This window comes from Xenopus laevis, chromosome 1L (genome assembly GCF_017654675.1).
Source record: "Xenopus laevis strain J_2021 chromosome 1L, Xenopus_laevis_v10.1, whole genome shotgun sequence".
Taxonomy (NCBI): domain Eukaryota; kingdom Metazoa; phylum Chordata; class Amphibia; order Anura; family Pipidae; genus Xenopus; species Xenopus laevis.
In genome coordinates, this window is record NC_054371.1 from 76452086 (window position 1) to 76480060 (window position 27975).

Below are 27975 nucleotides of genomic sequence, written 5' to 3' on the forward strand. Positions count from 1 at the left end.
TTTGACGTATTACTATAGAAAAAAATCAATAATCTCAAACCACTAAAGACGAATTGCAAATTGTCTCAGAATATCAATCTCTAAATCATACTATAAATTAATTTGAAGGTGAACAACCCCTTTAAGGGTCCTAATCACATTTCCTCTAGTGAGTATGTGAAGATTTTTGGGACATGGTAAATCAATTTGTGTGCTCCATGGGTTTTACAGAAACATGGGCATGGTCAACCCATATTTCAGTCACTTATCGCAAGTCAATGAGCTGTTATTATGTTAACCAAACTAGATCTAGTACCAAAGGGTGGCTAACAATTACTCAGCCTTGCAAACCATGCACAGCTGAGCTCTCTATCAGAGGTTTAGCACAACATGTTTGGGATATAGAGATCTTCCTTCATGTGGAAAACCTCAGATCCCAAACATAGAATTTGACAGTGCAATGAGGTCAGTTACATTGTATATATTCTCCAACACTGAACTGTGATAAGCACACATGGTACCCATGTTTCTGCATTATTTCTTATCCTTCCTTCTTTATTAATGAAAGAATATGTTATTCCTTAATCCATCTGCATATTTTTTTTTTTGCTAAATTGTTAAATTCCCCAAACGGCTAAAGCTTTAGGGTGGATAACCTGTTAACAAAAAACATACTCTGAGTCCTGTATCCCATTATAAATCCTTAGATAACCCATACTAAAGTTTGTCCAATCTTCTGCTTTTCATTTATCCATTCTCTTTATGTTACAAACTCCCATTATGGATGATGCTAATGAGATCACCATTAACCTTCTTCTCCTGGGAAGAAGCAAAAGTGGCAAGAGTTCACTTGGAAACAGCTTGCTTGGCAGTTGTGAATTTGAAAGCCAGTTTTTCCCACAGTCAGTGACCAGCGAATGTCAACTCTGCAGAACCTGTATTCCCCAGTTTGGTCGTCGGATGGGTCAAGACCTGTGCCTGAGACTGTGAGTAATAGATGCACCAGGCTTTCCTCACAGCAGCCTGAGCCAAGGGGAAGTTAAGCAAAGAGTGAGAAAGGTGCTGGCAGAGCAATTTTCAGAAGGGTTACATATGGCCCTACTCATCCTCAGGGCTGACATCCCATTCTGTGAAGAGGAAAACCAGCACTCTGTCAAATTAGAAGAGGTAATGCATGTAATGGTAATGAGTAAATGTGTTCCCTCCATCTTTTGTGTGCACGTCTTAAGCAATTTTCCTCAGAAACGGAATTGATAAATTAGGATGACTTGTTTGTGCAACACCTGAATTCTTTCCAATTCATTGCAAGGGCCTCCAGCATTAAAGAGACTCATCAGTAATGTGCAATCAAGATATCTCCCTTCCAGAAGTTAAAAAAAACAAAATAGAACTATAACATTGTTAATTGCTACCAGATGAAACAGTGTATGCGGGTATTGCTTTTCTAAGGGCCAGAATAGGTTAGACTATTCACACAGATCCTGTCAAATAAGATTAAGCCTGGAGAATCAAATCGTCTTGGAATCGTTTTTAGACCAATTGTGTCCCTATTATGCTCTGAGAGCTTGATTTGAGCTTTCCAAACGTATGAAGATGATACAGTACTTTCCCTGTGTCTAGAGGTAGAAGCCCTAACACACTGCCAAGACACACCTTGAACAATATTAAAGTTAGAGAGCCAAGCATTACACTTTATTTAGGCGAGAATACTCAATGAACTGCATAGTAAAAAATATGTATTTGTATTAAAGGCACCCGCATGAGTATTATATTATTCCACTGATCCCAATTTGCTGGCACAATGGCTCGTATTCTTGATGAACAAATAAATACACCGGCAACACATCTCGCACAATGTAAATATTGCATTTGCAGTAAACCGAACTGACAGTTTTGGAGCATAATTCTTATTTTACATCCACTGGCAATTATGCAGCATGAAAAGCTCAGTTACAATTTATAAAACAAATACATGTAATGGGGGTAAAGCAATATGCACAGCAAGTGAGGACTTATCCAATCTTGCAAAAACTCCAACGCACTTCAGGAGTTCATATATAAATAATGAACATACATAAATGTATAATGAATATACATAAAATACTTTTACAAAATGAAAACATCTTTATTAAATAGCTGATGTTTCATACAGTTGCTCCTAAAGATTTTAAATTTTTTTATCTAGGGGGTTATGAAATAAAAGGCAATGTTTGTCCAGGAGCAGTAACCAATATCAACCAATCAGCAGGTAACCTGCTGAAAAGCAAACATCTCATTTGGTTGCTACGGGTTACTGCTCCTGGGCAAACTTAGTGGGGATATGGGGCAAATTTACTAAAGGGTGAATTGATTAATGCTGGTGAAAATTCACCAGCGTGATGTCATTTCGGCACTTCGCCGATTTACTAACAGGCGCTGGCGTAATTACGCTAGTGAAGGAGATAGACTCTAGCGCAACTTCACACTCTGACGCCAGGCGTATTTTTGCTCTGGCGAAAGAGCGTTACTACGCAAATTCACTACATTTTTGTTTTACTGAACGTTACCTCTATCACCAGACTTGCCTTCGCCACCTTAGTCCAGGCGAAGTGCATTAGAGTACATAGGACTTCCTCAAAATTTAGTTGAAAAGTTCCAAAAAAACGCTGGTGTCTTTTCCTTTTTACAGGGTGATAGGCAGAAAAAGATCGTACATTTTTTTTGGGTACCCTCCTTCCCCCCTACATTTCCTTACATATGGCACAAAAACTATACACTGGGCACATGTGTAGGGCAATATAACAACTTTATTTTATTTTATTAAGGTTTCCTAGGCTTGTGTAGTGTACTGTATTTGTATACGTCCATTGAAATGTAACTTCCCGCCGTATTCAAATTATCTAACGCTAGCACAACTTCGATATGCCTGCCGTAGTAATGCTAGCGCAAGTTTGCAATCATTCCGCACCAGCTGCGAAAATTTGCAACTTAGTGAATTAGCGTTGTATGTGTGAAGTTGCGCCTGGCGAAGTGTGGCGAACGCGGCAAAGCCGTTGCTGGCCGTTTGTGAATTCCCCCCATAGAATCCTGAACTTCCCTGGAGTTTTTACAGAATTCCTAATGCAAACAAATTCTGTAGAAACCTCACTATGCGCAGGGGGTCATGATCAGGAACAGGAAAAATCCTTTCCCAAACTGTTGCCATAAAGTAGGAAGCAAAGAAATTCCACATATGTCATTGTAGGGTGTAATGTTAAAGGGCAAGTCAACCCCAAAATAAAAATGTGCCCAATAAAAGAAAACACAATTCAAAGCAACTTTCCAATATACATTTATTCAAAATGTTCAGTGCTTTTAAAGTTACTTGTAAAAACAACTGTTATTGAAAGCAGCATTTGCTTAACTCCTGCTTGTTACTTTTTAAGCAATGTTGTAAAAATCTGAGTTCCCCAGCAAAGACAGGTCTGTTAAATCAGTTAAAAAAGTTTAAAAATTTATAATTGCCATTACATATGGCATTAAAGTTTGTTCTTCCCGTTGTTCAGTCAATTTTCAAATTTAAACAATAGCTTTTTGATAAATCATTATACCTGTATGTTTTCCAAAGTCCTAACACTCTGGCAGGACTTTGCAATGAGTGAACATCCATTTAATGGAGTTGTGGCTATTTTTCATGGTTTGATTTAGAGACCCTGGTTCCAGTGAAAGCCTTAAAGAGGAATTGGAGTGTTCTACCTCCTCCGATACCTGTTGGGTTCCAGGTACTATTGCAGTATAGAGACCCAAGCCTGCAGAGGGTCAAAAATTAGATCCAAGCACTGTATTCACTGCAGCACACTGGAGGTTGAAAATTCGTGCAAAAGTAGTGTTTTATTAGCTCAAAGTAGACATGAAAAGCAGGCAACATTTCGGACCCCACTGGGTCCTTTATCAAGTCTATGATAGGCATGATAAAGGACCCAGTGGGTCCGAAATGTTGCCTGCTTTTCATGTCTACTTTGAGCTAATAAAACTAATTTTAGGCTTGATAAAGGACCCAGGTCCGAAACGTTGCCTGCTTTTCATGTCTGCTTTGAGCTAATAAAACACTACTTTTGCATGAATTTCCAACCTCCAGTGTGCTGCAGTGAATACGTTGCTTGCATCCAATAACCATAAGCAACTTTTCAATATACAGTAGCTGAAATTGTTTAGTGATTTTAAAGCTACAGTATTTGCAAATGTAATTGCAATTTAAAGCATGTCCTGTCTATCTCTTAAAATTGCTCCTTTCCCTGACTACTGGTACCATTGCAACATTGTATTCGTAGTCAGTACCCCAAGACTTCAGTTCCCACAATGCCTTGCATGTTTGGTGATTACCAAACCCGCATAGAAGGAGAATAACAGAAGTGCGCAGGGTATTGTGAGAACTGGAAGAGAGTTGGCTTCTTACACATTGTTTCTGTAGTCTAACAAACTGAGGATAGCAATAGCAAAGGGCAAATAGAAAATGCTTTCAATTGCAATTTCATTTACATATAACTTTAAAACCATTGCAAATGTTTAATGGCGACATATTGGAAAGGGGCTATGAACAACATTTTCTTTTATTGTGCAATGAAAATAATGTTTCGTTTTTGGGTGGATGTCACTTTTCTACATGGAAAGAGTTAAACAGTGAAACGCACGCTACGTTTCTAAAAACAGACATTCTGTGCAGGATCACATTTGATTTTATTACAGCCACAATATTTGGAATAAATGAAAACATTCTTGAATCTCATGAAATGGGAGATACTTTTTTTCATTTTTCTGGATACAATCATTTACTTATGAGAGAAGTGGTAAAGAAAAGTCCACTCGATGCTTGAATGCCTCCCTGTAATATCAATCTGTGTACATTATGAGGTATGAGCACTTGCAATCATCAAATCATGTTCCCTCAAATAATATCAGATTTTTTATATTTTTATATAACTTTATGTCTTTTCCTGAAGGAATGCATACTTCTCAGTTCCGAAATACTCTAACAAAACGAAATTGTCAAAGCCAGATTTAAGTGTGGTTAGAGTCCATCAATCTAATAGAGAAGAACTCAGGGCAGTGAAACTGGAGTCCCATGAGAACATTTGCCCTCCAAAGCATTATTATGGCTCTCAATCAACCCAAGGGTTGTATGACACAATCACTTATAATAATTAAGCCCCATCTATTGTATGTTATTTACTGGATGACATGTTAAATGATTATATTCTTAATATTCCTATAAGAGATGCCTTAGCTGTTGGCCCTCCAACTGTTATATAACTACAATAGTTTTAGTCATCAACGTATTAATGATTCAACTTGTATTTTAGTTCTATGTAAACTGCCTTTCTCATAGTTGGTCAAAACTTTTCTAAATACCTATAATGGTCCTCCTATAATGCTAAAATTCCTGTACAGGTATTGAATCCCTTATCCGGAAACCCGATATACAGAAAGCTCCCATAGACTCCATTCATCCAAATAATCCAAATTTCCTTTTTCTCTGTAATAATAAAACATTAGTACTTGAGCCAAAATAAGATATAATTAATCCTTATTGGAACCAAACCCAGCCTATTGGGTTTATTTAATGTTTAAATGATTTCTAGTAGACTTAAGGCATGAAGACCCAAATTACGGAAAGATCCGTTATCCAGAAAACCCCAGGTCCTGAGCATTCTGGATAACAGGTCCCATACCTGTACAAGAAGGCAGCAGGGGGTTTGGCTGGCAGATAAAATGGTGTGGTCTGATATTGTTTAGGTACAGCCATCAAACATTGGATACATAAGGAATTCTCAAGCCATTGTATAAGTATCGACAACCAATACATCTTTCTTATTGCTGGCTCATTAACTAAGGGAGTATATGTATGCCCATGATAAATAGTGATAAATAGAGCTTTTATTGGTTAAAAGGGGCTGTTCACCTTTAAATTAACTTTAGTATGATGTAGAGATTGATATTCTGAGTCAATTTGCAATTGGTTTTGATTTTTTTTCATTTGTGTTTTTTTGAGTTATTTAGCTTTTTATTCAGCAGCTCTTCAGTTTGCAATTTCAGCAATCTGGTTGCTAGGGTCCAAATTACCCTAGCAACCATACATTCGAATAAGAGACTGGAATATGAATAGGAGAGGGCCTGAATAAAAAGATGAGTAATAAAAAGCAGCAATAACAATAAAGTTGTATCTTACAGAGCATTTGTTTTTAGATGGGGGTCAGTGACCCCCATTTGAAAGCTGGAAAGAGTGAGAAGAAGAAGGCATATTAGTAAAAAACGATGAAGATCAATTGAAAAGTTGCTTATAACTGGCCATTCTATAATATATTAAAAGTTAACTTAAAGGCTAACCACCCTTTTAAGTTACATTTCAGTATGTTCTAGAAAATGCTAGCCCTAACAAGTTTGCAATTGGTCTTCATTATTTATGTTTTATTTTATTTTTTTTAATTAATTGCCTTCCTCTTCTGTATCTTTCCAGCTTGCAAATGGGGGTCACTGGCCATGCAGCCAAACCATTATTGCTCTGTGAGGCTACAATTATATTGGTATTAATACTTTTTATTCCAATTCATAATACAGTCTCTCATTCAAGCTACTGCCTTGTTGGCAAGGCAAATAAGACCCTAGCAACCACACAGCTGTTGAAAAACCAAGCAAAAAGCTCAGTAATTGACCAACTGTAAATTGTCACAAAATATCAACGTCTACATAATATTAAAAGTTAATTTAAAGGTGAACAACCCCTTAAAAAATAAAGGAATTATTTTGTATAAATGAAGTTTATACATTGGAATGTCATTTAGTTATTTGTTTCATTATTTTTGTATGAGTGAAAAAAAACCCATCTGAACCCTTTGTTTTCATTCAGGATCTCCTGGGTTCTTGAATAAAGTATTCAGGAACTGCAGTTCACTGCAGTGATATTCACACATGGAGACAAGTTACAAGAAGCCAGGATTACGCAAGAGGAATTCATTATTTCAGCTCCCAAATCACTGTCCTCCCTTTTAGCAAAACCTTCACAAGCGATACATTTTCAGAGAACCTCAAAATAAAACACCCCGTCAGGAGCGAGAAGTATTGACACAAGAAATCTTGCACTATGTGCGTCAGAACAGTTACCAACAACTGCAGTGCACATAACATTGCATCCAGGAACTTGCAGCCAACACAGACTCTCAATTATGCATTATCCTAGAATGAACTGATACTGAATAAGAATGGCCTAACAATAAACCAGAAATAAGTTCATAAACATGATTATTCATTAATAATGAATAAACATCAGTATGTGTGTACAGCACAATCCTCATCATCACTTATTTATATAGTGCTAACAAGCTATGCAGCACTTTATAATAACATAAACAGAGATGTAAGGGCCTATTTAAAATCTTTGCGGAAACCCCACGTGAGTAAGGGGCCTTTTTACTAATTTTCATGGTCACAGAACCTTTTTACTCAAACACTAGCTTATTTAAATTAGAAGATGCAACAAAATATTCCCAAGCATGTTTTTTTTTGTGGGAAAAGGTTGCAAGCCAGCTTTCAAAATCACATTGTTTCATTCATTTTCAATGAGGCTAAAAAAATTGAATGTTATTTATAAACTGGGATAAATAAGCAAAGACAGTTCCTATTGACTTCTAAAGAACCGTGACAGCTTTCACTTGCTGAGTTTTCTCTGGCGACTTTATAAATTAATAAATCCCAGCTATTAGAAGGTTCAAATAATATTCTCGAGTATATTTGTTTTTTTGCTGCATTTTTCTTTTTAATCATGACATAAACTAAAACTGGACTTTGGATAAATCGACCTCTTAATGAACTTACACTGCGTTTTGTGCCCAATAACGCCCATGGACTTGTATGGCGTTGTGCGTCAAAAAAATGTTGTGAATATGCACTGGTTTGTGTGATATGTCAATGTTTGAGGATGGTATAGATAATACAGAGAGCAAGTAAGGGGATGTGCATAGGGTACAGCTACTATGGAGCAGTTAAATAATTGGATGAGCTGAGAGGTAGCATTATAAACAGGCTGAAATAAGGAAAGAATATGGTAGAGTGGAATGCCTGTAAGGAGCAATTTACAATAATCGAAGCAGAAAGTAATGAGAGCAAATAAGTGTTTAGGCTGTTTCTAAGCTAAAGAAAAGGTGACTTCGGGTAATGTTGAACAGATGAAATCATCAGGATTTGGCAATGGATTTGGATGTGGGGGTAAGAGAGAATCTGACTCAAAAATTACTTCTGGGCAGCAAACCTGAAAGGTGAATTGCAAGACGATGTTGTAAATTAAATCTGTTTGACTAAGGAATGGTTGAAATACAATGAATGCAGTTTTGCAGAGGTTGAGTTTAAAGGAGAAGTAAAGGCTAAAATTAAGTAAGCTATATCAGAAAGGTCTATATAAATACACCAGCAAAGCCCTGTCAAAAGAAACACCACCTTTCTTTCCTTCTACTGTGTACACATGGGGTTTCTGTATCAGACTTCCTGTTTTCAGCATAAACCTCCAGGGCAGGGCTTGAGCATGCTCAGTTTGCTCCACTCCCCCTCCCTGCTGTAATCTGAGCCCAGAGCTATGAGTGTGCAGGAAGAGACTCAGACAGGAAGTGATGTCACACCAAGCTAATATGGCAGCTGCTATCGTAAAGAAAAAGAGAACATTTCTAAAGCTGTTTACTCAGGTATGGTAAAACATTCTACAGAATAAATATAGTGTTATAGCTTGCACTATTGGCTAATTTATCAACAATGATCTGCTTCGGTAGGTTTCCTTCTCCTTTAAGGTGGTGTCGTGACATCTAGGACAAGATAGCAGAGAAGCAGTCTGTGACTTTGGATACAGCAAAAGGAGAGAGGTCTAGCTATCTCCAAGAAGATAGTACTGGAATCGAAACAATACATTTACTAGAGTGACAAGAGCAGGGAACCCAAGCCTTAAAGTAGAAGAAATGGTTAAAAGTAAGCTTTATCAGAAGTTATATATAAATACACCAGTAAATCCTCAAAGTAATGCTTCTCAGAGTCCTCTGTCAAAAGAAACACAGCATTTCTTTCGTCCTATAGTGTACACATGGGCTTCTGTATCAGACTTCCTGTTTTCAGTTTAAACATCAAAGGCATGGTCTTGAGCATGCTCAGTTTGCTCCTCTCTCCCCCTCCCTTATCCCTCCTCCCCTACCCGCTCTAATCTAATCCCAGATCTACAAGCGAACAGGAAGAAACTCGGGCAGGAAGTGATGTCACACCAAGATAATATGGCAGCTGCTATCCTAAACAAACCGAGAGCTTCTAGAGCTGTTTACTCAGGTATGGTAAAGCATTCTGCAGAATAAATATAGTGTTATAGTTTGCACTATTGTGGCAGCATAAAAAGAATTGTCACCTTCAGTTGGCTGATCAGAAGTTGTGATATATTAAGGGTTTAGATTTGGTTTGGTTAGGCACTAGCGTTTGGCTGAATCTTGATAAAAAAATCGGTGGCCAAATTCCTAACTAAATCCAGAATTTGCTACGTCCCTACAATTTATATGAAATTTAACTCTTTACATGAACAAAATGACTTTAAAACACCTATATCTTTAGAGTTTACCTCTGTGTTTGGAGTCTGAACTTTCATTTCTGACAGAATAGTATTACTTTTATAAAGTTATCAATTTTACATCACTTTTTAAAATTTTCATCTCCCCTGACAGGTTCCAGACTACTTTTAGTAAATGTTTTACAATGCCAATGCCATGAGGAGATAATTGAATTGAATTCATACACCAAAATGATAGCATAGCAATATAACATGCTGAAACCAATTATCATATAAATGGGCCTGCTGAACTGTTACTCATCTCTAACTCACTTGATGTTTTAAATATTTATACATACAGTAATTTATACGTAACAGGATTCTCAGCAGAGGAGAGGTCTGTTTTACCATAAGCCTCACGTTTTTCATTTTGTTGTAAAAGAAAATGAAATTCTAAACACACTATAGGGCAGATTTATCCACCTTCAGATTTACTGTGAGTCAAGCTTTTTGCAGCATAATTCTAAGATTATGTCAGAAGCTTGAATATTCAAGATTTATTAAGTCCAAAAATTTGATTTCAAATTTTTTAAAAAAGGTATCTCACAGCTGACAAGTTCATGTATAAACCAAATGGAATTAAATTTTTCGAGATTCTTTTGATATTTGGCTAGAATGTGATTTCACTACAATCAACTTTTTTTTGTCCTGATTTTAAACGATCGGGTTTCCAAGTTTTGCTTTTTTCCATAAATCATATAAATTCAAGATGAGTTTTTTCAAATCGAATTAGGATAAAACTGCCTCAAAATGTCAAATTTGAATGACAAGGGAATGTGACTTCTACTTCAAATTGTGATAATACCAGGTGGTCTAGTGGTGTGGCGGGACACCCGCCACTTCCTCTTCTTCCACACTCCGATGCACAAGACTCACGCTCACCTTTTCATTGTTTGGTGCGAAATTCAAATATTTAAAGGGCCCACTGCCAATTATTCCTTGCCCAATGTAGGTCTATTTTCAATAGTTCCTGGGTGCAATTTCTTGTCTGTTCCTGACCATCCCTAGTTTGCTGCCTGTCCTGACCTTTGCCTGTTTACAGACCATTCTCTCAGATCCTGCTTTTGTACTGTGATACTGCTGGTTTGACCCGGCCTGTGACCTCAACTATGCTCTTATCTCCCGATTTAGAAATGCTCTGCCTGATTGGTGTCAATTCTGCCTGTCCCTCAACTATGCTCCCTGTTCCTCTTGTTCATGTTTGGTTCCCTTATCTGCCCAGAACACTCTCCTTGGTCCTCTCTTTATAAGACCTGGCAGCATCCGAGTGGCGGAGGGATCCTCCCGAAGCAAAAGGCAGCTGTTACAAGCGGAACCGTGAGCCGAGCTCGGGACCTAGGGGTTTGGGATACCTTACGTAACACAAATACTAAGGCATAGTTCACCTTTACATTAATCTTTAGTATGTTGCAGACAACATACACACTATAAACACTCTCTTGCTAATGAAATATCAAATGATTTGGCAGTTAAGATCTTGGTCAACCAGCATTTGATATAATCTAGTTTACAAACCCAATAAACATCTACCATGGCCAAAAAATAATAAACCTAGTTTCATTTTTGTCTTCCTTCCAAGTACAAGATAGCTGGCAATATTCCCTGCTCTTATGGCACTAAACCCCAGGCCAACGGAACCTTGATCTCCTTGGCAGAGAAATGTAGTACAGTATTGAGTAGCATATGTTTGTTTTGTACACACCTTGCACGGATTGTTGGGTTCCCTAAACCGTAATCTGGTACGGATGAAGAGCCAGGGTCCCTAAAAAAAGTATAATACATAAGTAACCCAGACCCATAGAATGGTACAAATAAAGATAAACACCAAATAGAAGTGGTAAATACTGTATCCATTAAAAACGCATAAAAAAATGTAAAACATAAAAGAAATATGAAAAAAGTAGTAATATTTTTAAAAGGAGATTATTTATTAAAAATGAGATTATCTTCTTTGAGATAATTCTCTGTTTTAATTTTTGTATTATGATAATTCAAAATGTTAGATACAGTACCTATGACTTCCCCATTTAGCAAAGTCTAATCTAGATGAAAGGCACTTCTTCCCTGCTATAAATATGTTGTTTGACATGTTAGTAAAGGTTATTGCACCTTTAAAACCAACTTTTCTAGATGGGCGGATCGCTCTCCCTTTTATATTTTGCAGCTGGATTCAGTAAAACACGGAGAGAGAAAAAAAGCACAAATTTTAGCACCAAGTGAAGAGAAATATAACAATTTGCTTGTGGCTGGTCACAAGGAACTACAGCAGTGGGTCACATGGGAAGGTTTTGTGCCACATAAGTTCATGTCCAACACAAGCTTGCTCACATCAACTAGCAGCGATCCTTTTGCAAATGAAAGTTATATAGGCATATGGAGAGCACTTTGGCTTAAAGCCATATGGCTTTTGGCCAGAAGATGCTGGAAAGCTTGTTCATCTTTATAAGTAGCATTTTTGGAGAATGTGTTTCATTTATATAACTGATTAAATTATCGAAATTATAACCTGGTTAGAATCAGTTGAATTTGTAGCTGATTCGTAAGCTCACATTGTAACTGCAGTTGACTCCTCGGTTTATTAAAAGCACAGCATGGAGACAATAGCCTCAACTCTATCACAGTTATAGTAAGAGAGCACAACACAAACCAAAGTAGCTTCAGGTAAAGCATTATGGATCAACAGGATTATCTGGTCAACAGTGTCTTTTGTTAATTGAATTCAGTTTGGATCCTTATACATGTATAAAAATAAAAATATCAAAGAACATCGTTTGTGCAGAGATGCTATAGAGCCAGTTGCATGGGGATTTTTGCAAAGACTAGACATGGCAAGAGGACAAACTAAAAGCATAAAACAACATGCAGTATACATAGAAACATTTGCAAAAATTTTATATTCTGTCTCAGTCATGCTGTTGTGCACAAGCATACACAGACACCCTCCTGACTTATATTGCCATTCTATTCTGGAGAATATGTTTTTTTTCTGACATAGATAAGTGGCTTCATATATCAAAATAAGGTGATGCACCCTTGAAATCACAGCAAATTGGTAGCGATGTGTGGGTTGCCCAAAACACACAGGTTGACCACCAGTTGGGTGGGTTCTGATTGATATTTGGCCAACAATTGCTGGTTAGTTTCAGGTGTGGGTTAGATTGGGGAAGTACACTCCTCCATTGCTCCCAAAGATTCCCTGCATTGGAACCAGAAGCATGCACAGAAATAGCACACAGAGCGAGAAGATGCATCTGTGGGTCAGGTGCGGGTCCTACAATGGCAACATTTTGCAGGTTAGGGTCGGGTTCAGGTTTTATGGCTTAGGGTCAGGTGCGAGTTGAGTTTTTGCTGACCCTGATCCCAATGCCACCTTTTAGTGATATGTGGGTCATCAAAAACTCAACTCCTCGGTTGAGTTTGCAACTATGGCAAACCCTGCACATCTGCCTATGTCCAATATGGCCATTCCAGGGCCATCCTTGTACATATTAGAAATAAAGAAGACAACTGAACATGGACAGAAGAACACATATCATATCTGACAGGCTGAAAGACAAAAGGGCTGAAAACCTAGAGGCAGCAAAGGGAGACAGCTCTTTGAAGACATGTAACACAATGGAGTTGTACATTGTAAATGATAATACAACCGCCTACTGTGACTTATAAAGAGATTAGGAGTCACCTTGGTGTTCTGGTGCAGCCTTTTTTTATTTGGTTATAGAACTCCTCTGTGATGGCTAATATATTTACAAACTTGAGTAGAGTATATTATTCACTATATTATATAGAAGAAGACACTGGCTGCAAAATCATTAAAAAGCAGTGTAAACCTAATACAGGTATGGGACGAGTTATCCAGAATGCTGTGGATCTGGGTTTTTCTGGATCTTTTCGCAATTTGGATATTTTTTCCTTACGTAGACTAGAGAATCATGTAAATATTAAATAATACAACAATAGGCTGGTTTTGCTTCCAAGGATTATATCTTAGTTTGTATCAAGTACAAGCTACTGTTTTATTATTACAGAGAAAAAGAAAATCACTTTAAAAATGTGGATTATTTGGATAAATAAAATTAAGTCTATAGGAGACAGTTTACTGTAATTTGGAGCTTTCTGGATAACGGATCCCATACCTGTAATATAACAATGAAGTAAAGCTAAAAGACAAAAAGATGAAAATCAAAACAGTGCTTAGAAGAGCACTTATTTTACATTAAAGTGATACTGACATGTTCCTATAAAAAATTAATTAGCCTATTGAGGGAGCGCACTGCCCACAGCCCAGTGTGACTGAAACAACTCAGCAAGATCATTTAATGGTGTCGGAGGGTTGCCGTTATGAAGGTTCGCTGGGCTGGGGGCGGCTTTGGGGAGCTTTTAGCTGATTATATTTCATGTGCAGCTTCTATTTACTATTTTTATAGGAACGTGTCAGTATCACTTTAATAGGTTTGTGGGGGGGTTAGATCCTTTTTAAAGTAGCTAAACATATGAAAAACTTGAAAACATATAAACATGGTATCACAAAAGAATGGGGGAAACCTAAAGTGTTGCCGAAAACATGGCTTTATTGTATCCCAAATGTGCAGCCCAATGGTACAACATATAAATGTGGTCAGATTTTATTTAATGCCACTGCTGGCCATGGTCTGAGCCTTGCACACTCCTTTTCCTTGCACTTCAAATGGCACTCCTTTGTACGTTGCTACACACTTGTCATTAGTAAGCAGATCTGGTTGAATCTGCTCCCATGTTTTCTTCTTTGGATTGAGCTCTTTGTCAGGTTCTCCTTCAATAAAAAAAACAAAAAATGTTAGTTTGCATAAAGCTTCACTTTACAAGAATAACATCTTGGGAAACAGTAAGAAACAATTCTTCCATACGCAGCACTCCCTCTTTGAAATACAATTTGGAGACACAGTCAAACAGTGAAGTGGTGCCTTAGGCTGAGGTTAGCCTTGTATAATATTTAATAGCTCTAACGCATATTTATATTCCCTTATTTGTGTTTTTTTGTAAAAAAAAAAAAACAACTATATTCATAGTGGGATGAAATTATCAAATTGGATAATGTTATACAAACAGCTATACAATGATTACAATTTTAGAGCCAGCATGAACTGGACAATGTGAATGAATAAAAAACATTTCTTTTCTGCATGCCTGCATTATATATATATATATATATATAGTCAAATACAAGAGTCCTCTGCACTCAACCCATTATCAATATATTTAAGACAGCGACATTTTGTGCATACTGCTACTAAAAAATGCCTTACCCTTTAAACAAAACAGGGATTGTTTGTCCATATATTGCAATATATTTAAGCTGGCCAACTACGTCAAAGTCATCCCATATCTGGCCAGTCCTATGCTCAATTTTATCTGATTCATTAAGAATTCTATTGCTTCATTATACATTTTACAAAGGGACTAGGTTTTACCTGCAACTTACTTGCTGCTTTCAAAGTAAACCCCCATACTTGGCGGCCCTTTTATTAGACACCAGTGGGATCACCTGACTATAGCTGGGAGGGGTGGGAGCTACAACATGGAGCTGGTCACTGCATAACTATAACAAACAAGGGAAAGTTGTGCTCACCACTATTTTTTAAAACCATTAGGCGGGGGTGCAATGAGGCTGTGACCACAAAATACATATAGTCAAATACAAGAGTCCTCTGCACTCAACCCATTATCAATATATTTAAGACAGCGACATTTTGTGCATACTGCTACTAAAAAATGCCTTATGGACAAACAATCCCTGTTTTGTTTAAAGGGTAAGGCATTTTTTAGTAGCAGTATGCACAAAATGTCGCTGTCTTAAATATATTGATACTCACCATCGATCAATCAAGTCCCTGGTGCTTCTTCAAGAAATAGCATAAAGATATAGTTAAGAGCACTCACGGGTATTGTGCAAAAGGCTTTTATTGGAGTATTACAATCGACCCCACATCAACGCGTTTCGGTTCTCTCTGAACCGTCGTCAGGATGCATCCTGACGACGGTTCAGAGAGAACCGAAACGCGTTGATGTGGGGTAGATTGTAATACTCCAATAAAAGCCTTTTGCACAATACCCGTGAGTGCTCTTAACTATATCTTTATATATATATATATATATATATATATATATATATATATATATATATATATATATATATATATATATATATATATATAGGTAAGTGCCACACTCTACTCAATAGTTTTTTAAAAACAAAAGCACTTTAAGGACAAAAGTACATATACATTCTGTATAAATTTTGTAGAGCCGCTTCAGGCATTTGATGACTGTATCTTTCTGTGTAAAAATTCAATTTCACCACAATCGGCTACAGAGCAGCTTGTTTATATAAACTATAGCAGTATAGGTATGGGATCTGTTATCCAGAATGCTCGGGACATGGGGGTTTCTGGATAAGGGGTCTTGCCTTAATTTGGATCTTCATGTTTTAAAGTGATACCGACACTAAAAATTTTATTTTCAACATATTAATCTACATGAAAAGTTACCTATAGGTCATCGTTTTTAGCGGATAGGTCTGCTTTTATAAGTAATTGTTACTTGAAGTTCCTAAAGCTGACTGTTTTGTCAACCTGATTGTCCCTTCTCAACTTGTAAGTTAGAGTTTCTAATGCTAACGGACAATTGCTGCACAGATATGGCAGCCCACTCATAGGGAAAAAGGGGGGTAAGAAAGGTAATGTTAAAGCATCAGGCAGAGACTTTTATGGCTCTGGATTTGAGTCAGCCAAATCTGAAACCTACAAACAAAGGCTGAATCTCAACCGAATCCTGGATTGGGTGCCTCCCTATTTTAAGCAGAATAGCTATTTGTTACTGGACCTATGGAAAAGGAATACAAGTACAAAAGTGGCAAAACTAGGGCAAGTTGATCTTATCATCAATTTGATCACAACTACTTACGAATGATGCCACCCAAGATATATATATGATATATATTGATATAAAGTCTTATATTTTTAGAAATGGCCCTGATTAAACCAGTATTCTGGCCTCCATAGTATAGTACTAATAATAATGGAGTGATATTGTCCTAAACAAAAACTTATTTTAATATTGATATATAAAAAAGCAGAGAGGTGCTCACCAGTGCTGTCTGAAGAAAGAAAGGTGATGAAGGTGATGATACAAGTGCATGTGATCAAAACACCAAGTCAAGTTTAGAAGTTGTTTTGTATAGGGCTATAGCACAAAGCAACAACCAGAGTACGGTAAACAAGCTTATATTACAAAATGTTTTATAGGGTTTAGGTATTCCTACCCGTAAGCTGTTTTCTATTCATTTTTTCAATACATACTTTCTAGGATTTATTTTCCATGAAACAAACTAAGGCAGAGTATTTATGGACACACATAAATACAAATGTAGACACATGGCAGGGTGGAAGTGAACTGAGCACGGCATAAAATGGTAATGTTGCAAGTACTTTTTCAGGTATAAGGATACCAGTGACATCCCCTTCTGCATTTACAGCATCAGTGATGTTGCTTTCAGTCTGTTTGCTAATGTCATTCGGCCTCCACAGCAATACAAATTGCTATATGGTGCGGCCATGTCAAATAGTTCTGCATGCAGTAAATGTTTTATAACTGGTAAATCATACACAAAGGAACAAAATATGAAACAGATCATTTCCATTATTTGCAACAGCAATAGAACATATATCATGAAACCCAATGTCAGTGCCAATTATTGCATAGAAGGATGAAGTAAAGAAAATGCAGATGCTGAGAACATATGGGAAGGCATTTTAAATGTATTTGCAGAACTTTTGCCAGAAAGATTTTAGCAGGCTTCCTATCAAATTTTACAAATTCCTGTTGGCAACTACCCAAAATGTATGTATTGTATTCAAAAGATGGTGCAACAAGGTTAGCAATTGAAAATGGAAACAAATTCACGGTGAAGTGTCTATTTTTTTTTAGATCTATGTGGTTCTTCCTCTGGTTTTATCTACCCTTTATTGAGCAAGCAAATTATATCCTTTGAACTAAATGGAAGTGTTCCTTAACCTTGCTAAATTGGATTCAGAAACTCAGCTATATACTGTATGTAAGGTAGAAACTTGCATGAGCTAAAATAAAAATTAGAAATGTCTTGAGTTAAAATTATTTAGGCAGGTACATAACATAAAATAAGATATATGTTATTTTATACTTTCAAAAAAAAAAAAAAAAAAAAAAAAGATCCATATAAAATGCAGATTATGTACAAAAGATTGTATTGATAAAGCAAGGAATGTTGGTACAGGTATGGGATCCGTTATCCAGAAACCCATTATCCAGAATGTTCTGAATTACAGGATGCCATCCCCCATAGACTCCCTTTTTTGCCAAATAATTGAAACTTTTAAAAAATATTTCCTTTTTCTCTGTAATAATAAAACAGTAGCTTGTACTTGATCCAAACTAAGATAGAATTAATCCTTATTGGAAGCAAAATCAGCCTATTTGTTTTATTTAATGTTTACATTATTTTCTAGTAGACTTAAGGCGTGAAGATCCAAATTACAGAACGATCCTTTATCCGGAAACCCCCAGGTTCCAAGCATTTTGGATAATAGGTCCTATACCTGTACAAAGAAGCACTATAAAGGAACAGTTCAGTGTAAAAATAAAAATTGGGTAAATAGACAGGCTGTGCAAAATAAAAAATGTTTCTAATATAGTTAGTTAGCCAAAAAGTTAAATTTTTTTTTATAAAGGCTGGAGTGACTGGATGTCTAACAGAACAGAACACTACTTCCTGATTTTCAGTTCTCTTAATCTGAGTTAGTGACTTTATGGGGGGCCACGTGGGACATAACCGTTCAGTGAGTTTGCAATTGATCCTTAGCATGCAGATTAGATTAAAAAACAAACAGTTATGACCCATGTGCCCCCCTCAAGTCATTGATTGGTTATTGCCTGGTAAACAATCAGTAGAAACCAAGAGACCTGCAAAGCAGGAAGTAGTGTTCTGGCTATTATGTTAGACATCCAGTCACTCCAGCCTTTATACATTACATTTTTGGCGAACTATATTGAAAATATTTTTTCTATTTTGCACAGCCTATTTACCCAGGTTTTAAGTGTATACTGAACAATTCCTTGAACATTGTTGGGAGTGGGATATGAAGAAAAGTAATTGTTAGAGATGCATTGAATTCTGGATTTAGTTCATGACTCATGAATCCAAACACTTAAAATCACGTGATAATTAAGGAAATTAAAAGTTTGTTTTCCTTCTCTAAACTTCAGACCACGTAAATGCCTTATCAAGACCGATTCTAATCCCTCAGATGGGCCTATGACAAATATTACACAATTCTTCCCTCCCTACTGAAAAAATAATGGTCTAATGCAACTATACATGAAGACCTTATTTTAATTCAAGATAAACATGATGAATTTGAAGTCTAAATGTCCAAGGCATTACAACAACAATGCAGTGTTTATTCACATGATATGGAAATATCCATCAATTGCTAGGTAGTAGGTACTGGTTCCAAATCACAGAATAACTTGGCTTTTCCAGGCAGGTGAAGCCCCAGAAATATGTTTATTAGGAGTAGCAGTTGAACAGTGTTATCCTATGGCATAAACGTAAGTATCATGAGATGGATGGTCACAGGCCACCAAAAATCAATATCTTTAATCAATAAGTCCTTTATGTATACTATTAATAGTAATCCCTTGTAATTTTTCCAGTTTCTCTATGCCTTTTATAGAACAGTAATCAAGTAGCAGTCGATTGTGTTTATACATACTGTAGGCAGAATTATTTTTGCATCCCTTTAATAACTTCCCTTTTTTACGAAACTAAAACTGTTTTTAAGACAGTCCTTGGTTGTTAGCTCTAATGGGATGCGATTCTGACTTGATCCTCAAGTCATTTTCCTGCATTTACTGCAAACTTGGGATGTACTCTACTGTAGCAGGGAAAAGTTACACAAGTAAAAGGGGGATGATTTGCCCATGCCATTAGAATACATTTAAAACTGCCCTGTGTGCCATTGCCCTTAAGGTAGCAACTTACCTGTCCTTTGTACATAAAATACAAAAGGTAAAATTTCTGGGCTTCATATTTATTTCAGGTATATTACTTCATACTGACAATACAGCATTTAACAGTGTATTACCTGGGAAGGTCTGAAAGGTGATTCTGTCGCCAGGAACTGCTCCACTTGGAGGGTCCAAAATCTCCACCTTTTCTGGGGAGCTGGCACACATAACCATGGCTTGAGAGAGAATACCCCTCATCTTCGCAGGCTTCAAGTTACACAGCAGCACAGCCATGCGATTCTGCATCTATAAAACAAATCATAGCTAATTAAAAAACATGTGGAAGTATAACAGCTTAGTGTATTAATGAAGAATTAATGAAGAAGCTGGTTTATATTTTGTACTTAAGGCTACAAGTTGTCCAGAAAAGTTTAAGTCACATAAGTATTAACAAATGTTTTTAACATCACTAGAAAAAAAAACCTGATGAGCAGGATCATGGGCTTCCTGGCATTGTTATATAATGACGTAAGTAGAGTATAAATCTCCCACAGCCGCACTGTGGTCACTTTTTTCCCCAATGCTATGAAATTGATTCAGGGATTTGAAAAGCAATTTAATTCCAAAAAAAGAATCCCCCCCAAACTTCTTCATATACCTCCTTGGTCTGCTTCAATTTGCCTTGGCTTATAGACAGAATTGTGCGCCAGCAAAGCAGATTTATTCATAATGGTATATTATAGATAAAGGGTTTGTGCAGATGAAATGCTCTTATTTCTATTGCAAGCATATAAAAAATTCTCCAGGACACACAAAGCTTACATTAACGGCATTGTACCTTATAGTTTGGGGGCCTCAGTACTTCAATATAAAAAAGTGGAGCCTTCTACATTATATATTTGATCCTAGAGATTGCTCAGGAGATATTACAAGGCACTCAATGTTCCTAAATGCTAAGCCAACCTGCATTCAGTCCTGTTCTGTCATATACGTCCACAACCTAAGTAGGTGCCAAAAAATAAAACAGCAACATCTACAAAAGGGACCAGCTGAGATTACATACTTTTATGGTAGATTGGGGACACTAACTGGCTTATGCAGCAACACATTAGGTATGAAAGTAACAATGAAATTAGCCCATTGCATTAATACTAATATCATATGGACACTATAGACCACCATCTAAATATTACGCAGTGGAAGACCAACATATGACTGCTGCTTCACTATCAATAGGAATAGATTATCTGATAGATATTGAACAGTGAGAAAAGGTGTGGAATTTTCTCCCAGAAGCAGCTGCAGTTTCAAAAGAAAAGCAAGTAAGAAAGAATTAGGTTAATGGTAGCTACAGGTGCTGATCCAATTGGTATTTTTGTCCCTTCCTCCAGAATCTACCAAGAGTTAAGTCAAAATTACTATAACAAAAGTTTTTACTTGATGGGAAAGCAGCTTTTTTTTTTTTTTGTTCAACCTCATCAATGATGTGACAGGGATTTAGTGGGTTGAGATATCAACCTACACTAATATTTACTAAACAATACCAATTTTCCAGCACAGAATCTATGGGTCAGACATTTTTTGCCCCACATGCAATTCGCATTGGGGAGTCAGGCTGATGGCAGTGTTCAGTATCAGCACTGTGTAGTATCTCCCCATAGATCAGACTGGTAGTCAACTGCTTAAGGTAAGGGCACACGGGGAGATTTAGTCACCCCGCGACTAATCGCCTCTTCTTCTGGGCGACAATCTCCCCGATCTGCCTTCCTCTACACTCCCGCCGGCTATAATGAGAAATCGCCAGCGGGATGGCACTCGGGACGCTTCGTTTTCCGAATTCACCTCTCGAGGAAACTTCGGAAAACTAAGGGCCGCGAGTGCCAAAGTACTCACACATTAAGACATACTGTTAAATGGGTCAATTCATTCAAAAAGTTCCTAAATGTCCTGGAAGTCAGGAATGTTTTGATAATTGGGAAAAATTATATAGTTTTATATCCGATACATCAGCCTACCACACTAATAAGTAGGGGGTAAGAGCTTTGGGTAAAAAACTAAGCATTAACCAGCACCTTGAAGATAAGTGCCAGGATATCTTAGGTTATAGTATGTCCAAATGTTTATGAGCTGTAGTTATAGTGGGTCTACAGTTGCTGCTTAAAAATACTTATATAGATATATAAATCGTTCCAAATGTTTGCTTAGTTTCCCCACCCAAATCTAATGCCCATGGGGCTCCCTTCTAGCATCAGACTGTCACAATCAGTGCAACACTTTGTAATTGATAAGGCTGTTTAATTGTGAAAAATGCAGAATTGATGCTGAAGTAATTATATTTAAAAACAAATGCAAAATGTCACCCTTTTACGTGCATAAAAAAGGTTAAAAAGTTAAAAATAGTTATGAAATGACACCCACTACACAATGACAAACTGCCTTTAATCATGAAAATGAATAATGTTATAGTGGACTTATTTCTTATTATTTTGGTCTGTCTGCCCTCACAGCTAACAAAGTACCACTGTTGCCCAGTTTATACACTTATTATTGGAAGCATACAGCCCAGCATGAGTCCAAATAAAATCAAACAGGCTGAAGTTAAATTTTTCAGCACATGTTAAAGGAAAACCACAAAAAGCGAAAATACACGCACAGTAGGTTATATTAATACGGATCCAGTCGTTCCCAGTAAATTTTTGCCAGAAATAAGGTATGGCAGAGTTTCACTGTATGCATACAACAAACTTCCAGAACATCTAAATGAAAAAGAGCTCTTCCTTCCCTTGTAACTCAATCCCAAGTTTACGATGGCTCACAACAGAGGTATTTCTCTTAAAGTTGTTTTCGGAAGGAAAAAGTCATTCACAGCATTTATCTCCCTTTTCCAGATGATACTAAGAATGGACAGTGGTTCAGCATATTAAAGCATTATGAAGCTCTTGTTGAAAGATTTAGCGTAAAGCAGAAATAAAGTCAGCCTTAAACTAGCCAAAAATAATGGGTGAGCAATACCGAGTAAAAAAATGTTTTTCTACACCGATTAAATATAGAGATACATAAAATAATATACATAGCGATCAAGAAAAATATATATTTTGTGTGTAGCACCCTATCTATAAATTTAAAGTCAAAAATACAATACTGTTACTGTTCATCTTTTTTCCAACATTCACTCACCATTCAGAACTAAATGTGTCTTGTATTTATAAAGCTATGCAGGGCTTTACAATTCCCTCACTAGGTGGAGCTTTACAGTATAAACTCCCTATTACACGGACACACACTGGGGTCAGTTTTCATCCGGAGTCAATTAAATTGCCTGTATGTTTTTGGAGTGTGGGATTAAACGGAATTACCTGTAGGAAAACCACCCTCATGACCCCAGTGCTGGAAGACAACAATTATAACCAAAAAATCACTATGCTGAAACACTATACACAACCAGAACAATTATATATGATTTCATTTTTTTATTGCCTCCCCCAAATTAACATTTTTATACAACCATCAGCCTTCAAAAAAAAAAAAAAAAAAAGTCAAGCTTTTAATGCTCAGCATTTTTCACTGCTGCACTAATATACTCAGTTAGCATTACTATAAAAAAGCTAAAATGAAATCTTGATGCATTGAGATTGTATAGTTCAAACGTCTGAGTGGCAAAAAGTGGTTTAATGGTAAATTTATGGGTAAAAAATTACACTGCATGCCAACTAGCTAGAATTCCTTTTAAGCAATTGCTACAAGAAGAGGCACGAAAACAGAGCATGAATGGTCTCTAAGTTTACTATATATTCTGCTACACTGTATAAAAAGGATACATTAGCCTTAATCGTATTATTAAACAGTTTAAGAACATATTGTTGGCATTTCTGTTAGACATATTGGCAGTTACAATACTGAATTAGTCAGCACATATACAGACAACAAACCAGCCCTATCACTTTTCCAAAGCAAGAACAGTGCCAATATAATGCTGTCAGTTAAATATGAGGAGGGGGCATTATTACACCTAAATCTGGCTTACTATAGCTACACAGAATACAAAAATCACCCAAACTTGCCACTTTGGATAATTAGCTTTAGTTTAAAAGTACAATGATGGAATTTCCTTTAGAGAGCAGGGTAGCTCTAGTTATGAAATATGTTATTTTTCAACAAATAATCAGATATAAAAGCTATAGGACACCAGGGCTATCACCAAAATGTAGTATTTACATGTAGCATGAATAATCAGAGCTACAGCGAATTTCTGAAACTATAGGCTAACAGGCTCAGCCCCAGGAAGCTCCTAGTTAACATAATATAGGAATGAATGGAGGTGGCTGAAGATGGCTTATTTAAACCCTTCAGTCAACATTTGGACTGCACAGACAAGCAATAAAAAGTTCCATTCTCTCCCCGCACTGGAAAAATGATTTTCCTTGATAGATATCTTACTTAAAGTATTTTTAGCAATCATGAAGATGTATGACTATAAAACATAATTGGCCAGATGTTTTATTTTTTTATTATTGTTTTATATCTTTACTTAAGTCCACATGATTCATATCGAGCACAGTCTTTATTTCCCAGGTGCACTTGGTTATTTATATCTGTATTTATTTTAAAGCTCAAGCAAGCATCACAGACAATTACATAATTACTTGAATGGCTTGGCAGGATACAGATCCTACATGACATGATCTGGGGGATATTGATCAGCATTTTGTAATGATCCCCAAGGTTAAAATTAACCTTGGCACCAAGGACACAGCCATAAAATAATGGTCCCGGCGGGCGGGAAATTTAAATTAAATGCACTTTTTTCCCCTTACCTTTTAATGGTTCATAAAACTAGAATAAAAACAGTCATGAAAAATAGAATTACCGCACTAAAACAGACAAAACTTTTATTGAAGGTGATATTAAACTAAGCTGACCCGAAAGTGTTGGCATATTTTTTATAGATATTTGCAGTTTTAGACAACTAATATCAGGTTTATAGCTTAGCAGCATTCTAATAGATGCCACTCTGTACAGCTCTCTCCTTGCCTCCATTACTATTTAAAGCTATGGATACAGCAGTTGACATGGACCTAATGTTGCGCCTCGAGGACAGCTCTGCGCAGAACTATGTACTGGCATGTGTTAAGAGAGAGACGCAGTATTTATAAGCCTGTTATTAACAAACAATTTGAAAAAGTCAAGTTTATTTATTTGGAGGATAACATGGTGAAAATAATATTCACCATAATCACAAACATGATGAATAATAAAAAATGTAAAAAGTTAACTGTTACATTAAAACTTTGTTTTTTAAGGTTGTGTAACTGATTAATAATGTCATGCAGTAACATTTGTCTACCTTGCCTATCTTTGCATGTGCATACCCCTAGTGACAGGATAAGCTATCTGGTATATAATGACAGCATAATGAAAGAGTCAAAATAGCATAAGGGTTAGTTCACACGAGGAGATTCGGGGAGATTTTGTCGCCTGTCGACTAACCGCCTCGTCTTCTGAGCGACAATCTCCCCGAACTGCCTCAGCGTTTTTTCCCATAGGCTATAATGAAAAGTGATGCGGTTTCCATAGTTGCCCGAAGTTGCCTCACAAAGGGAGGGCCAAGATTAAGCACAAGAAAAAACAAAGTCACAAGTCTTGACATGACAGGAGAAGGTGCATTATTTATAAATTAGTGTTTGCCAATCTGGGATAATCTGGACCTGCCCTCTTTCTGCTGCCCCTACTACACACTACAGGAGAGTATGCTGCTATGGTCTTTCTCCCTCATACACCAGATTATTAAAATTATGATCTTGAAAAAGAAGTAAAGGCAATAATACATGATACAGCCCCTCACGTCTGGGTGTTGTGATTCAAATCAAAAAGCACACCTTTGGATCACTTTGCTGGATAGCAATGGATCGCTTAACCAAATGTCTTGTAAAAGTAAAATTAGCTTTATTAAGTCATTTAAAAACACAAACACTGATATGGGTAGGGAGAGAGCAAGGCCTGTCCATCTAAGTGTTTGTGCTTTTAAATTACTTAATAAAGCTAATTTTACTTTTACAAGACGTTCGGTTTAGCGATCCATTGCTATTTGGGAAAGTGATCCGAAGGTACGGCTTTTGATTTGGGTGTTTATTCCCAGGGTCAGAAAGGAAGTAGGATGTATGCTTGCAGCATTCACGTTTTCTCAACAATTGTTATGATTGGGCAGGAGGCCATTCCTCCAGAAAATTCCATGGTGAAATTAGAACTGGCAAGATAAAATTGTTGTGTATGGCCTTCAGGGCCTCCATTAGAAATCGCGGGCCCCGTACAACAAAATTTTTGCCCACCCTGGAGCCAAAGCCCCACATCCCGCCCACTCCACATCACAGTTAAAAGACCACACAAACATCAGCGCTAAAAAATAAAATAAAAAAGCAATTGATAGTCAGGGCTGTTTTCGTGATTCGGGTCTCTGGCATTGGCTGTTTTCGCCGCTTCGGGACTTCAAAAATGGCCGCAAAGCTTCGGCACTCTCAAGGGGGGCCTGGCTCTTTTAAAAGTGCAGCACTGCTGGCCCCCCCTTCATGCATGGGACACTTGTCGTCCCCCCCTGATGGCTACCCTGTTGGCCTTTATACTTAAAACTATCAATATTTTATTTTATACTGTATATTCATATAGTATGTGCACATGTATGAATGAGTTACTCTGATGTGCAAAAGATTGCTCCTCAGAGCCTAACCTACCTGTTCAAGAGGTATATGTTTCACAAGGCCACTGACAACAGTGCGTGGTGTTGCTTCTCCTACATCTACCTCTTCTACATACAGGGAGTCAGCATCAGGATGCTTCTTGGCACTAATGATGCAGCCAACACGGAGGTCCAAGCGAGACACGTCCACTGCTTTTAGCTCATTTTCTGATGCAGGAGGTTTCTTTTCCTTCTTCTCACCTAAGAATATTCAGGGACAAAAACATGATCTTTTTCAACTAGCTTACACTTTAGAATACAGTGAAATCCCCTGATTTTAAGTTTCCCCTCATTTTACATTGTTGTTTTGTGGTCCCACCTATATATTATACATAATACATTTCCCTGATTTTACATCATTTTTTTTTGGTCCCCTGAAAAACTTAAAATGGGGGTTCAACTGTAATCATCAGTGTTTTTCAATGTTTCATCTGATTTAAAAATATTTGGATATTATAGTTTGTCGGTTATAAAATAATACATTTAAAAGGAAACTATACCCCTGAACATTGCAGGTCTTTATAAAAAATATATTGCACAAAAAAGCACTATATCTATATATATCTATTTATACTCATCTAAGTATATAATTTTCAGAAAATATACAAACATACATAGATAATTGCCATTTTAAAGGAGAAGGAAAGATACAGAGGCATTTTATTGCCAATAGATTAGCTGCAATAGTGCAAGCTAGAATGCTATATTTATTCTGTAGAATGTTTTACCATACCTGAGTAAAAAGCTCTAGAAACTCTCTGTTTGTTTAGAATAGGAGCTGCAGTATTAACATGGTGTGACATCACTTCCTGCCTGAGTCTCTCCCTGCTCTGGGCTCAGATTACAGTAGAGAAGGGAGGGGTGGGGGGAGAGGCCCAAACTGAGCATGCTCTTGCCCAGGGCAATGAGGTTTAAGCTGAAGGCAGGAAGTCTGATACAGAAGCCCATGAGTACACAATAGATGGAAAGAAATGCAGTATTTCTTTTGACAGAGGAAATAGAGCTGCATTACTTTGAGGGGTTACTGGTATATTTAGATGGACCTTTCTGATAAGGCATACTTAGTTTTAACCTTTCCTTCTCCTTTAAGTATTAAGGCCTGCCCTGGCTCATAGAATTTACTGGACCTCATTTATATACACTGGGCAAATTTGCCCATGGGCAGTAACCCATAGCAACCAATCAGTGGTTAGCTTTTTTTCAGTCTGCTGCAGGTTGAACACAAAGTGATAATTTGACTGGTTGCCATGGGTTACTGCCCAGGTGCAAATTTGCCCGGTGTTTATAAATAAGACCCACTGTGCTCACACAAACCAAGGGCACACATACATGCTACTTTACATAAGCCAATAAGTGGAGAGAATTTTGTCTTTTACCCCCATACCTTCTTGTTTTAGTTAGAGCTATACATTGTTTCCTGTTAGGATATCTCTGAGGGAGCACACAGAACATAATAAAATGTCGGTTCAATAAAAAAAGAAAAAAAAAATGTAAAAGGGCAATACTTATTTAGCACCTATAGTACATTGCTAATTTATTTGGGGGAAATAGCCACTTCTATGTGAAAACAAGAGGAACTCAAATGTACATCAATCTATGCACAAATTTTATTATAAGAATAAAAATAAAGTGTGTAAAGTGTTGAATTTTCTGTTCAAAT

The 27975-nt window shown here is 36.9% G+C and overlaps 2 pseudogenes across 1 annotated transcript in view; one reads left to right on the forward strand and one right to left on the reverse strand.

The window, feature by feature from the left end:
- The first annotated feature begins 741 nt into the window (after positions 1-741).
- LOC108696499 lies at positions 742-7207 on the forward strand (annotated as a pseudogene).
- Positions 7208-14113: 6906 nt separating this feature from the next.
- Positions 14114-27975, reverse strand: part of aimp1.L — a 36599-nt pseudogene continuing 22737 nt past the window's right edge. The window contains exons 5-7 of the transcript XR_001934769.2: positions 26311-26516; positions 19723-19891; positions 14114-14354 (exon numbers count right to left, since the gene is read on the reverse strand). The product of XR_001934769.2 is annotated as an aminoacyl tRNA synthetase complex-interacting multifunctional protein 1 L homeolog (transcript). The remainder of the gene's footprint in view (positions 14355-19722; positions 19892-26310; positions 26517-27975) is intronic.